We start from the raw sequence: 12,687 nt of genomic DNA, 5'->3' as shown, positions 1-12,687 counted from the left end.
GAAGGTAGCGCCTATGCGCCGGCCTGCAAGCTTCTGGGCAGTGCGCTGCAGACCAACAATGGATGTCATCCTCGAACGAAAAATTAAGATGACAAGACGACAGCGGCGGCAGATGTCGGAGGGGCTTAGGGCGGCGCTCCGCCGAAAGAGGTCGCTCGCCCTGCGACGGGTACGGATGGCCCCGCCCACCACTATCACTGGTCGAAATAGCGTCGTGACCGCGGCTACACAACTCCTTCGCAGGCTCGTCGGCGACGCGGACATTGAACGACTCGTCAGTGTGTGAAGGGGTGGTGGCGATGATGCCTGCATCCACGTCCACGAGGCAGAGAGCGAAGGGAGGCCACCCGTGAAGCCGATCGATGCGGCAAAAAGGATCGGTCGCATGACTGCTCCGGCGCCTTTCAGCAATGGGGCGTGGGGTCACGTCACCAGCAATCGAAACGCCCACAACCGCCCCGACCGGCAGCGTCGGGGGTAAACGCCTCGCCTGCTTTGCTGTGCATCAGAGGCGACCACACGAGTGGTGGGAGGCTGAGCACGCGCCCGGGAGGGAGACGAGGTGGCTTGGGGAAGCCTTGAAGCCGAACGCAAGCAGCCCGGAGGACTGTGAGCGTGTGTGTGTGTTTCTGTGATGCGGGTGAGCCGCTGGATGCACCGCTCCCCATCGCCGTCTTTTTTTTTCGTTCTGCCCCCTTCTACATGACTCTTCAAAAAGGTCCGTATGACCTCTCCGTGTGGCGAAGAGCGGGGGACATGCGGGACGTGGGGCACGCAGACCGGTAGAGAGTGGAGAAGAGGAGCGGATATGCACGGGACATCAGCTGAGAGATGCCAACAGGGCAAGCAGGGCGCAGATTCGAGAGGTGCAGAGGAAAGAGAGAGAGAGAGGACGGGCGGGGGTGAGAAAGCCGCCGGCACGCCATAAAGACACTCCATCGACGCCGTCACATCAATGTAAGGCCCCGGGCCTCGAGCGATCCTCTCCACCGCCGCGCCTATTGTCTCCCTGAGCCCCCCTTCGCTTGACACGCACACCATCACGGTGGCGGGGTACCCCAACGCCACCCATCAGTGAGCCACAGCCCCACCACCAGAGACCGTTCCTCGCTCGACGTTCTCCTTGGCAGCAGGGCGGTGTGTGTGCGTGTGGTGGGGGGAAGGACTCCCTTTCGTCACCTTGGGAGACGGATCGGCTCAGAAAGGGAACCAACACAGAAGCGATCGGGGCGGTCATCGCTTGCTTGGACTCAAGTCACGTAGAAGGGCGCTGGGTCCCCTCATCGACACATTGGCTGTAGCGAGAGCATGGGGGGCTTCTCCTCCTCCCTCCCCCTTAGTCCCCCCTCACCGCTTGCCCTCACTGCTCATACCGATGAGACTGAAAAAACGGAGAAGAAGCGAAAGGACTGAGTACGTCCCCCCCCTCCAAAGAAAAAAACAAATCACAAACGGAAAGCAAAATAACCCCCAACGCCCCCTTTTTTTATATCTTCCACGACTCCGCCGCGGGCCGAAGGGGGGCGACACACAGACAGAGGGAGAGAGGGAGAGAGGAAAAGACATGAGAAGTCAGTCAGAGAGGAAAAGAGAGCGACGCGACGAAACGATCACTCGACGTGGGCACTGCGCGCGCCACACCGCCCGACGCGGCTGAGACAGCATCCGCACAGTCCGCAGGGACGCGCGAGAGGGCCAGTCGCAGGCGCGGAGGGAGGACAGCGGAGCACAGATGCGCCGGGAGCAATACAGCAAAGGTACAGAGACCCGCCACGAAGGTCGGAGCGAGGGTAGCGGCCGCGGATACGCGCTGTATAAGTGCGTTTGTGTGTGTGTGTGTGAGGGCAGCACTGCGGGGCCGCTGCTTGCACGCCCGCTATCCTCGGTCCGTCCGCTGTGGACACACCGAGCCTATGGTAACGGTTTGGCGGTCACGCGGTTGGCCCCAACCTGGCATGGAAGGAGTATAAAGACAATGTTCGCAATACTGATGACCCAAGCGACCACGAAGAGCGCGAAGCCGGCGCTGAAGTCGAGGACAAACGCCACTCGCATACAACGCAGAAAGTCATCCATGTGGTAGCTGACCGACATCAGCACCCAAACGGCGCCGATGGTGCCGATGCTCAGGATGCTCAGCAGCAGGCAGACCCATCGACAGCCGTCCATGCAGAGAAGCGCGACGATCCCCAGCAGAAAAGCAGCAAAGCAAACCAAAATAGAAATGATGGCGAGCGCCGCACCAGCCCGGAAAATGTTTCGATGAACTGTGCAGTTCCCCCACAGCTCCTCCGTCCTCACCCAGTAACCTGTGTCGCTGCAGCTCCTCTTCAGCCCAAACAGCGTCAGGCAAGGCGGACGCCCACGTATACCAGCGATTTTTGCATCAAACATGTCGATCGGCGTCGCCACCAGCACGAAGAGGAACGCGATGAACTCTAAAATAACATAAATGATTCCACCGACTCGGCACGCCATTGTCGCAGCGCACTGAGCTGAGGAAGAAGAACTGTGTGCAGACGGGGGAGAAAAGGTGCACAGGAGGAGGTGTGGCAGATGGAAGGAGCAGGAGACGGGGGAGAGGGAGGCAGGTCGGTGCGAGCGAAGGAGACGGGTGTGGGGCCTTGGCAGGCGGCTATCGTGGTTGCGGTGTGTGCGTGGACGCGTGGAAAGGCGCGGCGGAGGGGGAGGAAGGGGGACGCGTGAGAGAGGCGGCAGCGGAGGCACCAGAGAGGAGAGTGATGAGCCGGCAGGTGGGGCCGCACGGCGGGTGCGCATGTGCCGTCTGCTCGCATGCACACATACATACACACACACACACACACACATACGAGCATACGAGCAGAGAGGGGAGGCCAGCGGAGGCGACAGGCGCGCCGCAGCGGCAGCGAGGAGGAGACGGAGGCGCCACAGGGGCGGGACGGGGCGCAGCACGGAGCACAGGGCAGAGAGCATCGCATGCCGCATCACCGGCAGTCGGTGCCGGTCTGGGCGTAGACGAGTCGGACAGTAAAGCTCAGAAGCACACACGCACGCACAGGAAGGCGTCGTGCGAAACAGAAAAAGCACGGAGAGGAGGAGAAGCAAGAGGAGAGGCACACACACACGGACAGACACACAGACTCCGCCCTCTGTCGGAGGAACAGAAAAATATACTTCGGCGTGCCCCCCCCGCCGTGGTGGAGGCGGCGGCGCACAGACGCACACCACGGTCCGCCCCCGCATCACTGCCGCACCACGCCTGCATCCCTGTTGCCCAGGACGGGCCGCCTGCCCGTGCACCGGTCCGCGCGGCTCACGGGCCCTTCCTGCCCGTCGACGACGCTTCCTCGGATGCATGCTGCGCCCAGCCTCCCCGCTCGAGGGCGGGGGCGGCGGCGCCTGTGGGATGTGCGTGATTGGGGGTCGGCCCAGGTGCACGCCGCAGGGGCGCCAGGAGGGAGCTGGCCAGCCTCGGGACAGGGCCCCGAGGGACCCCGCACCCGGCTCGTGCGCACGCTGCAGTGGTGTCACTCAGCAACGAAAACATCGAAGAGAGAAGACAACGCGCAGGAGAGGGGGAGGGGGCCGAGGGCAGAGAGCACATTGGGTGACGCCGCAAGCCAAAGAGAGGCGATACACACACAGACGGAGAGTAACAGACATGAGAAGTCAGTCAGAGAGGAAAAGAGAGCGACGCGACGAAACGATCACTCGACGTGGGCACTGCGCGCGCCACACCGCCCGACGCGGCTGAGACAGCATCCGCACAGTCCGCAGGGACGCGCGAGAGGACAGCGGAGCGCACGCGCGCCAAGAACCCGCCGCTTGCACGACGGTCGCCTTCGGCCGCTCACCCGCTGCCCATGCCGCGCCTAATGGTGGCGGCACTCGACGCTCACCAGAGATCCCGGAGCTAGCAGGGGATCATCAGGAAGACGACGTTGATGATGTCCAGGATCCACGCTGCCAGAAACAGAGCGAAGCCGGCACCGAAGTGGAAGTTTAGGATCAGCCTCGGGCAGTCCATCGTGTCATCCTTGAGGTAGGACGCCACCATGGCCGCCAAGACGATGGCCAGCGTGACGATGCCGAGAAGGTTGAGCACCAGGCACATCCAGCGGAGGCAGGCGCAGGAGCACAGGACAATGAAGCCGAAGAGAGACGCCAGGCCGTACAGAGCGATGGAGACGACTGCAAGCACTTCACTAGCGCGGAACAGCATGAGTCGCGTCGGGCACTTGCTCCACACGTCGGCGATCCCGACGTTGTACGTCGTGCTGTAGCATCGCTCCTTCATGCCCCACAGTGTCAGGCAAGGCGTGTTGCCGACTATGCCGCCGTCTTTCCTTCGGAACATGTCGATCGGCGTCGCCACCAGAACGCAGAGGAACGCGATGAACTGAAAGATCGCGTAGAGAATACTGCCGAGCCTGCACGCCATTGTCGCAGCGCACTGAGCTGAGGAAGAAGAACTGTGTGCAGACGGGGGAGAAAAGGTGCACAGGAGGAGGTGTGGCAGATGGAAGGAGCAGGAGACGGGGGAGAGGGAGGCAGGTCGGTGCGAGCGAAGGAGACGGGTGTGGGGCCTTGGCAGGCGGCTATCGTGGTTGCGGTGTGTGCGTGGACGCGTGGAAAGGCGCGGCGGAGGGGGAGGAAGGGGGACGCGTGAGAGAGGCGGCAGCGGAGGCACCAGAGAGGAGAGTGATGAGCCGGCAGGTGGGGCCGCACGGCGGGTGCGCATGTGCCGTCTGCTCGCATGCACACATACATACACACACACACACACACACATACGAGCATACGAGCAGAGAGGGGAGGCCAGCGGAGGCGACAGGCGCGCCGCAGCGGCAGCGAGGAGGAGACGGAGGCGCCACAGGGGCGGGACGGGGCGCAGCACGGAGCACAGGGCAGAGAGCATCGCATGCCGCATCACCGGCAGTCGGTGCCGGTCTGGGCGTAGACGAGTCGGACAGTAAAGCTCAGAAGCACACACGCACGCACAGGAAGGCGTCGTGCGAAACAGAAAAAGCACGGAGAGGAGGAGAAGCAAGAGGAGAGGCACACACACACGGACAGACACACAGACTCCGCCCTCTGTCGGAGGAACAGAAAAATATACTTCGGCGTGCCCCCCCCGCCGTGGTGGAGGCGGCGGCGCACAGACGCACACCACGGTCCGCCCCCGCATCACTGCCGCACCACGCCTGCATCCCTGTTGCCCAGGACGGGCCGCCTGCCCGTGCACCGGTCCGCGCGGCTCACGGGCCCTTCCTGCCCGTCGACGACGCTTCCTCGGATGCATGCTGCGCCCAGCCTCCCCGCTCGAGGGCGGGGGCGGCGGCGCCTGTGGGATGTGCGTGATTGGGGGTCGGCCCAGGTGCACGCCGCAGGGGCGCCAGGAGGGAGCTGGCCAGCCTCGGGACAGGGCCCCGAGGGACCCCGCACCCGGCTCGTGCGCGGCGCTGCCCTCTCAGCTGCCGCAGTCGCCAAGACGTGGTGGAGCCTCCCCACACTGAGGGCGTGTGCGTACGGTGCAGCGGAGCCGTTGGGCACGCCAACAATAGAAAGCCAAAGATGAAGCACAGGGAAAAGCAGGCAAGGGGTGGTGGTGGTGGGTGGGTGGGGGGAGAGGCGGTGCGCGCTGGGGTGTGTGAGGGCACCGTCGCACCGCCTCGATAGCAGGTGGGCGGCGCCGGACACGCGCGCACCAGTGGGGCATAGACGGCAGAGCGAGATACCTGGACAAGGCAGCATCGAGAGCCCGCTGCTTGCACGCCCGCTGCCCTCGGCCACTCATCCGCCACTCCTTATATTACCTATGGTGAGGACTTCGGGATCGGAGAGGTGGCCCCCACCTTGCACGGGAGCAACAAGAAGCCGATGTTGACGAGGTTCAGCACCCAGGCCGCCACGAGGAGAGAGAAGGCAAAGCCAAAGCCCAGAGGAGTGTCCATTCTCGAGCACCGCGGCAAGTCGTTCTTGCGTAAAAGATTCATCGCGGTGCCCCAGACGACGGCGATGGTGATGATGCCGATGATGTTCAGCACGAGGCACACCCAGCGGAAGCCGTTACGGCAGAAGAGGAGCGCGACGCCGAATGCGAATGCAGCGCAGGCGCCAAAGATGGAGAGAAGGGCAAACGCCTCCATGACGAAAAAAAAATGTTTAAAGTACGGGCAGTTGTTGAACAGTTCCTCTACCTCAAATTCGTGCGGAAGACTGCCGCACTCCCGCTGAAAGCCCCACATCGTCATGCATGGCTCCTTGGGAGACCCCGTTCCGTTTCTGGGAACGAACAAGACGCTCGGCGTCGCCACCAGCAAGCAGAGCAGCACAGCGAGCTGGAGGAACGCATAAATGAAGTCACCGGGTCTGTACGCCATTGCCGCAGCGCACTGAGCTGAGAAAGAGAGACAGACGTACTGTGTGCGGTCGAGGGAGATAAGATGCACAGGAGACGGGGGAGAGGGAGGCAGGTCGGTGCGAGCGAAGGAGACGGGTGTGGGGCCTTGGCAGGCGGCTATCGTGGTTGCGGTGTGTGCGTGGACGCGTGGAAAGGCGCGGCGGAGGGGGAGGAAGGGGGACGCGTGAGAGAGGCGGCAGCGGAGGCACCAGAGAGGAGAGTGATGAGCCGGCAGGTGGGGCCGCACGGCGGGTGCGCATGTGCCGTCTGCTCGCATGCACACATACATACACACACACACACACACACATACGAGCATACGAGCAGAGAGGGGAGGCCAGCGGAGGCGACAGGCGCGCCGCAGCGGCAGCGAGGAGGAGACGGAGGCGCCACAGGGGCGGGACGGGGCGCAGCACGGAGCACAGGGCAGAGAGCATCGCATGCCGCATCACCGGCAGTCGGTGCCGGTCTGGGCGTAGACGAGTCGGACAGTAAAGCTCAGAAGCACACACGCACGCACAGGAAGGCGTCGTGCGAAACAGAAAAAGCACGGAGAGGAGGAGAAGCAAGAGGAGAGGCACACACACACGGACAGACACACAGACTCCGCCCTCTGTCGGAGGAACAGAAAAATATACTTCGGCGTGCCCCCCCCGCCGTGGTGGAGGCGGCGGCGCACAGACGCACACCACGGTCCGCCCCCGCATCACTGCCGCACCACGCCTGCATCCCTGTTGCCCAGGACGGGCCGCCTGCCCGTGCACCGGTCCGCGCGGCTCACGGGCCCTTCCTGCCCGTCGACGACGCTTCCTCGGATGCATGCTGCGCCCAGCCTCCTCGCTCGAGGGCGGGGGCGGCGGCGCCTGTGGGATGTGCGTGATTGGGGGTCGGCCCAGGTGCACGCCGCAGGGGCGCCAGGAGGGAGCTGGCCAGCCTCGGGACAGGGCCCCGAGGGACCCCGCACCCGGCTCGTGCGCACGCTGCAGTGGTGTCACTCAGCAACGAAAACATCGAAGAGAGAAGACAACGCGCAGGAGAGGGGGAGGGGGCCGAGGGCAGAGAGCACATTGGGTGACGCCGCAAGCCAAAGAGAGGCGATACACACACAGACGGAGAGTAACAGACATGAGAAGTCAGTCAGAGAGGAAAAGAGAGCGACGCGACGAAACGATCACTCGACGTGGGCACTGCGCGCGCCACACCGCCCGACGCGGCTGAGACAGCATCCGCACAGTCCGCAGGGACGCGCGAGAGGACAGCGGAGCGCACGCGCGCCAAGAACCCGCCGCTTGCACGACGGTCGCCTTCGGCCGCTCACCCGCTGCCCATGCCGCGCCTAATGGTGGCGGCACTCGACGCCCACCAGAGATCCCGGAGCTAGTAGGGGAGTGAAAGAAAGACGATGTTGATAATATCGAGGATCCACGCTGCCAGAAACAGAGCGAAGCCGGCACCATAGTTCGAACTGTTCTTCAGCCGTGCACAGTTGAGATTGTCATCCTTATAGTAGGTCACCACCATGGCCACCCAGACGATGGCCAGCGTGACGATTCCAATAATGTTGAGCGCGAGGCAGGCCCAGCGCAACACATCGAAGCAGCACAGGACAATGAAGCCGAAGAGAGACGCCAGGCCGTACACGAAGATGGAGATGATGGCGAACGACTCAGCAGCGCGGAAGATCCTAAGGCGACGGTCACACTGGACCCACTGCTGAGCTACCGTAGCGTCGTAGGTAGTGCTGTAGCACTGCAACTTAAAGCCCCATAGAGTCGTGCACGGCGTGTTGCCGAGAACCCCGAGACCCTTCTCGCGGAACATGTCGATCGGCGTCCCCACCAGCACGAAGAGGAACGCGATGAACTGAAGGATCGCGTAGACAACAGCGCCAAGGGTGCACGCCATTGGTGAAAAAAGCTCAGCTGGGAGAGGGGTGGTCTCGAGAAGAGAGGTGTACCGGGAAGGGTGGCAGATGGAAGGAGCAGGAGACGGGGGAGAGGGAGGCAGGTCGGTGCGAGCGAAGGAGACGGGTGTGGGGCCTTGGCAGGCGGCTATCGTGGTTGCGGTGTGTGCGTGGACGCGTGGAAAGGCGCGGCGGAGGGGGAGGAAGGGGGACGCGTGAGAGAGGCGGCAGCGGAGACACCAGAGAGGAGAGTGATGAGCCGGCAGGTGGGGCCGCACGGCGGGTGCGCATGTGCCGTCTGCTCGCATGCACACATACATACACACACACACACACACACATACGAGCATACGAGCAGAGAGGGGAGGCCAGCGGAGGCGACAGGCGCGCCGCCCGTTGCATGTCAGAGGGGCTAAGAACGAAGCTGACCTGCCTCGGGACAGGGCCCCGAGGGACCCCGCACCCGGCTCGTGCGCGGCGCTGCCCTCTCAGCTGCCGCAGTCGCCAAGACGTGGTGGAGCCTCATCACACTGAGGGCGTGTGCGCACGGTGCAGCGGAGCCGTTGGGCACGCCAACAATAGAAAGCCAAAGATGAAGCACAGGGAAGGGGGAGAGGGGCCGAGGGAAGAGAGCACATTGGGTGACGCCGCGGGCCGAAGGGGGGCGACACACAGACAGAGGGAGAGAGGGAGAGAGGAAAAGACATGAGAAGTCAGTCAGAGAGGAAAAGAGAGCGACGCGACGAAACGATCACTCGACGTGGGCACTGCGCGCGCCACACCGCCCGACGCGGCTGAGACAGCATCCGCACAGTCCGCAGGGACGCGCGAGAGGGCCAGTCGCAGGCGCGGAGGGAGGACAGCGGAGCACAGATGCGCCGGGAGCAATACAGCAAAGGTACAGAGACCCGCCACGAAGGTCGGAGCGAGGGTAGCGGCCGCGGATACGCGCTGTATAAGTGCGTTTGTGTGTGTGTGTGAGGGCAGCACTGCGGGGCCGCTGCTTGCACGCCCGCTATCCTCCGCTCTTCCTGCCGCCCCTTTTTCTTGGTCTATGGTGGCGGCACTCAAGGCGCGCTTGTGCGCCCTCAGCTAGCACACCAGTGACACGAACACGATGTTGATAATATCGAGGAACCACGCCACCACTAGCAGTGCAAAGCCAGCACCAAGGTTGTGGGTGAGGCTGAGCTTCGGGCAGTTGGGGTCGTTGTTCGTAAACGATGCCAACACCCCTACCCACACAAAAAAGAGCGTGAAGATGCCGAAAATGTTCAGCGAGAGGCAGACCCAGCGCAACACATCGCAGCAGCACAGTAGAATAAAGCCCAAGAGAGAAGCAGTCCCGTAAACAAAAATAGAAATGATGACGAACGCCTGCGTAGCGCGAAAACGGTCGCGGCGCTTAGGACATATCGCCCACAAGTCGTCCGACCGCTGCAGGTATGTCGTGCTGTAGCATTCCATCTTTGATCCCCACAGTGTCAGGCAAGGCGTGTTGCCGACTGAGCTTTGGCCCTTCGTGCGGTACATCTCAATTGGCGCCGCCACCAGCACGAAGAGGAACGCGATGAACTGAAAGATCGCGTAGAGAACAGTAAAGATGCCGCACGCCATTGTCGCAGCGCACTGAGCTGAGGAAGAAGAACTGTGTGCAGACGGGGGAGAAAAGGTGCACAGGAGGAGGTGTGGCAGATGGAAGGAGCAGGAGACGGGGGAGAGGGAGGCAGGTCGGTGCGAGCGAAGGAGACGGGTGTGGGGCCTTGGCAGGCGGCTATCGTGGTTGCGGTGTGTGCGTGGACGCGTGGAAAGGCGCGGCGGAGGGGGAGGAAGGGGGACGCGTGAGAGAGGCGGCAGCGGAGGCACCAGAGAGGAGAGTGATGAGCCGGCAGGTGGGGCCGCACGGCGGGTGCGCATGTGCCGTCTGCTCGCATGCACACATACACACACACACATACGAGCATACGAGCATACGTGCAGAGAGGGGAGGCCAGCGGAGGCGACAGGCGCGCCGCAGCGGCAGCGAGGAGGAGACGGAGGCGCCACAGGGGCGGGACGGGGCGCAGCACGGAGCACAGGGCAGAGAGCATCGCATGCCGCATCACCGGCAGTCGGTGCCGGTCTGGGCGTAGACGAGTCGGACAGTAAAGCTCAGAAGCACACACGCACGCACAGGAAGGCGTCGTGCGAAACAGAAAAAGCACGGAGAGGAGGAGAAGCAAGAGGAGAGGCACACACACACGGACAGACACACAGACTCCGCCCTCTGTCGGAGGAACAGAAAAATATACTTCGGCGTGCCCCCCCCGCCGTGGTGGAGGCGGCGGCGCACAGACGCACACCACGGTCCGCCCCCGCATCACTGCCGCACCACGCCTGCATCCCTGTTGCCCAGGACGGGCCGCCTGCCCGTGCACCGGTCCGCGCGGCTCACGGGCCCTTCCTGCCCGTCGACGACGCTTCCTCGGATGCATGCTGCGCCCAGCCTCCCCGCTCGAGGGCGGAGGCATCGGCGCCTGTGGGATGTGCGTGATTGGGGGTCGGCCCAGGTGCACGCCGCAGGGGCGCCAGGAGGGAGCTGGCCAGCCTCGGGACAGGGCCCCGAGGGACCCTGCACCCGGCTCGTGCGCGGCGCTGCCCTCTCAGCTGCCGCAGTCGCCAAGACGTGGTGGAGCCTCATCACACTGAGGGCGTGTGCGTACGGTGCAGCGGAGCCGTTGGGCACGCCAACAATAGAAAGCCAAAGATAAAGCACAGAGCGAAAAGAGCGATACAGAGAGAGACGGAGAGGAAAAGAGAGCGACGCGACGAAACGATCACTCGACGTGGGCACTGCGCGCGCCACACCGCCCGACGCGGCTGAGACAGCATCCGCACAGTCCGCAGGGACGCGCGAGAGGACAGCGGAGCGCACGCGCGCCAAGAACCCGCCGCTTGCACGACGGTCGCCTTCGGCCGCTCACCCGCTGCCCATGCCGCGCCTAATGGTGGCGGCACTCGACGCTCACCAGAGATCCCGGAGCTAGCAGGGGAGTGAAAGAAAGACGATGTTGATAATATCGAGGATCCACGCTGCCAGAAACAGAGCGAAGCCGGCGCCGAAATCATAGCCGAGCTTCTGACGCAAGCAGTTGATGCCGTCATCCTTATAGTAGGTCACCACCATGGCCACCCAGACGATGGCCAGCGTGACGATTCCAATAATGTTGAGCGCGAGGCAGGCCCAGCGCAACACATCGAAGCAGCACAGGACAATGAAGCCGAAGAGAGACGCCAGGCCGTACACGAAGATGGAGATGATGGCGAACGACTCAGCAGCGCGGAAACGGTCGCGGCGATCACTGCAAAGTATCCACAAGTCGTCCGACCGCTGCAGGTATGTCGTGCTGTAGCATTCCTCCTTAGAACCCCACAGTGTCAGGCAAGGCGTGTTGCCGACTAAGCTGTAGCCCTTCTCGCGGAACATGTCGATCGGCGTCGCCACCAGCACGAAGAGGAACGCGATGAACTGAAAGATCGCGTAGAGAACAGTAAAGATGCCGCACGCCATTGTCGCAGCGCACTGAGCTGAGGAAGAAGAACTGTGTGCAGACGGGGGAGAAAAGGTGCACAGGAGGAGGTGTGGCAGATGGAAGGAGCAGGAGACGGGGGAGAGGGAGGCAGGTCGGTGCGAGCGAAGGAGACGGGTGTGGGGCCTTGGCAGGCGGCTATCGTGGTTGCGGTGTGTGCGTGGACGCGTGGAAAGGCGCGGCGGAGGGGGAGGAAGGGGGACGCGTGAGAGAGGCGGCAGCGGAGGCACCAGAGAGGAGAGTGATGAGCCGGCAGGTGGGGCCGCACGGCGGGTGCGCATGTGCCGTCTGCTCGCATGCACACATACACACACACACATACGAGCATACGAGCAGAGAGGGGAGGCCAGCGGAGGCGACAGGCGCGCCGCAGCGGCAGCGAGGAGGAGACGGAGGCGCCACAGGGGCGGGACGGGGCGCAGCACGGAGCACAGGGCAGAGAGCATCGCATGCCGCATCACCGGCAGTCGGTGCCGGTCTGGGCGTAGACGAGTCGGACAGTAAAGCTCAGAAGCACACACGCACGCACAGGAAGGCGTCGTGCGAAACAGAAAAAGCACGGAGAGGAGGAGAAGCAAGAGGAGAGGCACACACACACGGACAGACACACAGACTCCGCCCTCTGTCGGAGGAACAGAAAAATATACTTCGGCGTGCCCCCCCCGCCGTGGTGGAGGCGGCGGCGCACAGACGCACACCACGGTCCGCCCCCGCATCACTGCCGCACCACGCCTGCATCCCTGTTGCCCAGGACGGGCCGCCTGCCCGTGCACCGGTCCGCGCGGCTCACGGGCCCTTCCTGCCCGTCGACGACGCTTCCTCGGATGCAT

Source organism: Leishmania martiniquensis, chromosome 8, assembly GCF_017916325.1.
Source record: "Leishmania martiniquensis isolate LSCM1 chromosome 8, whole genome shotgun sequence".
In the NCBI taxonomy this organism is placed as follows: Eukaryota; Euglenozoa; class Kinetoplastea; order Trypanosomatida; family Trypanosomatidae; genus Leishmania; species Leishmania martiniquensis.
Note: the sequence above shows the minus strand (reverse complement) of the source record.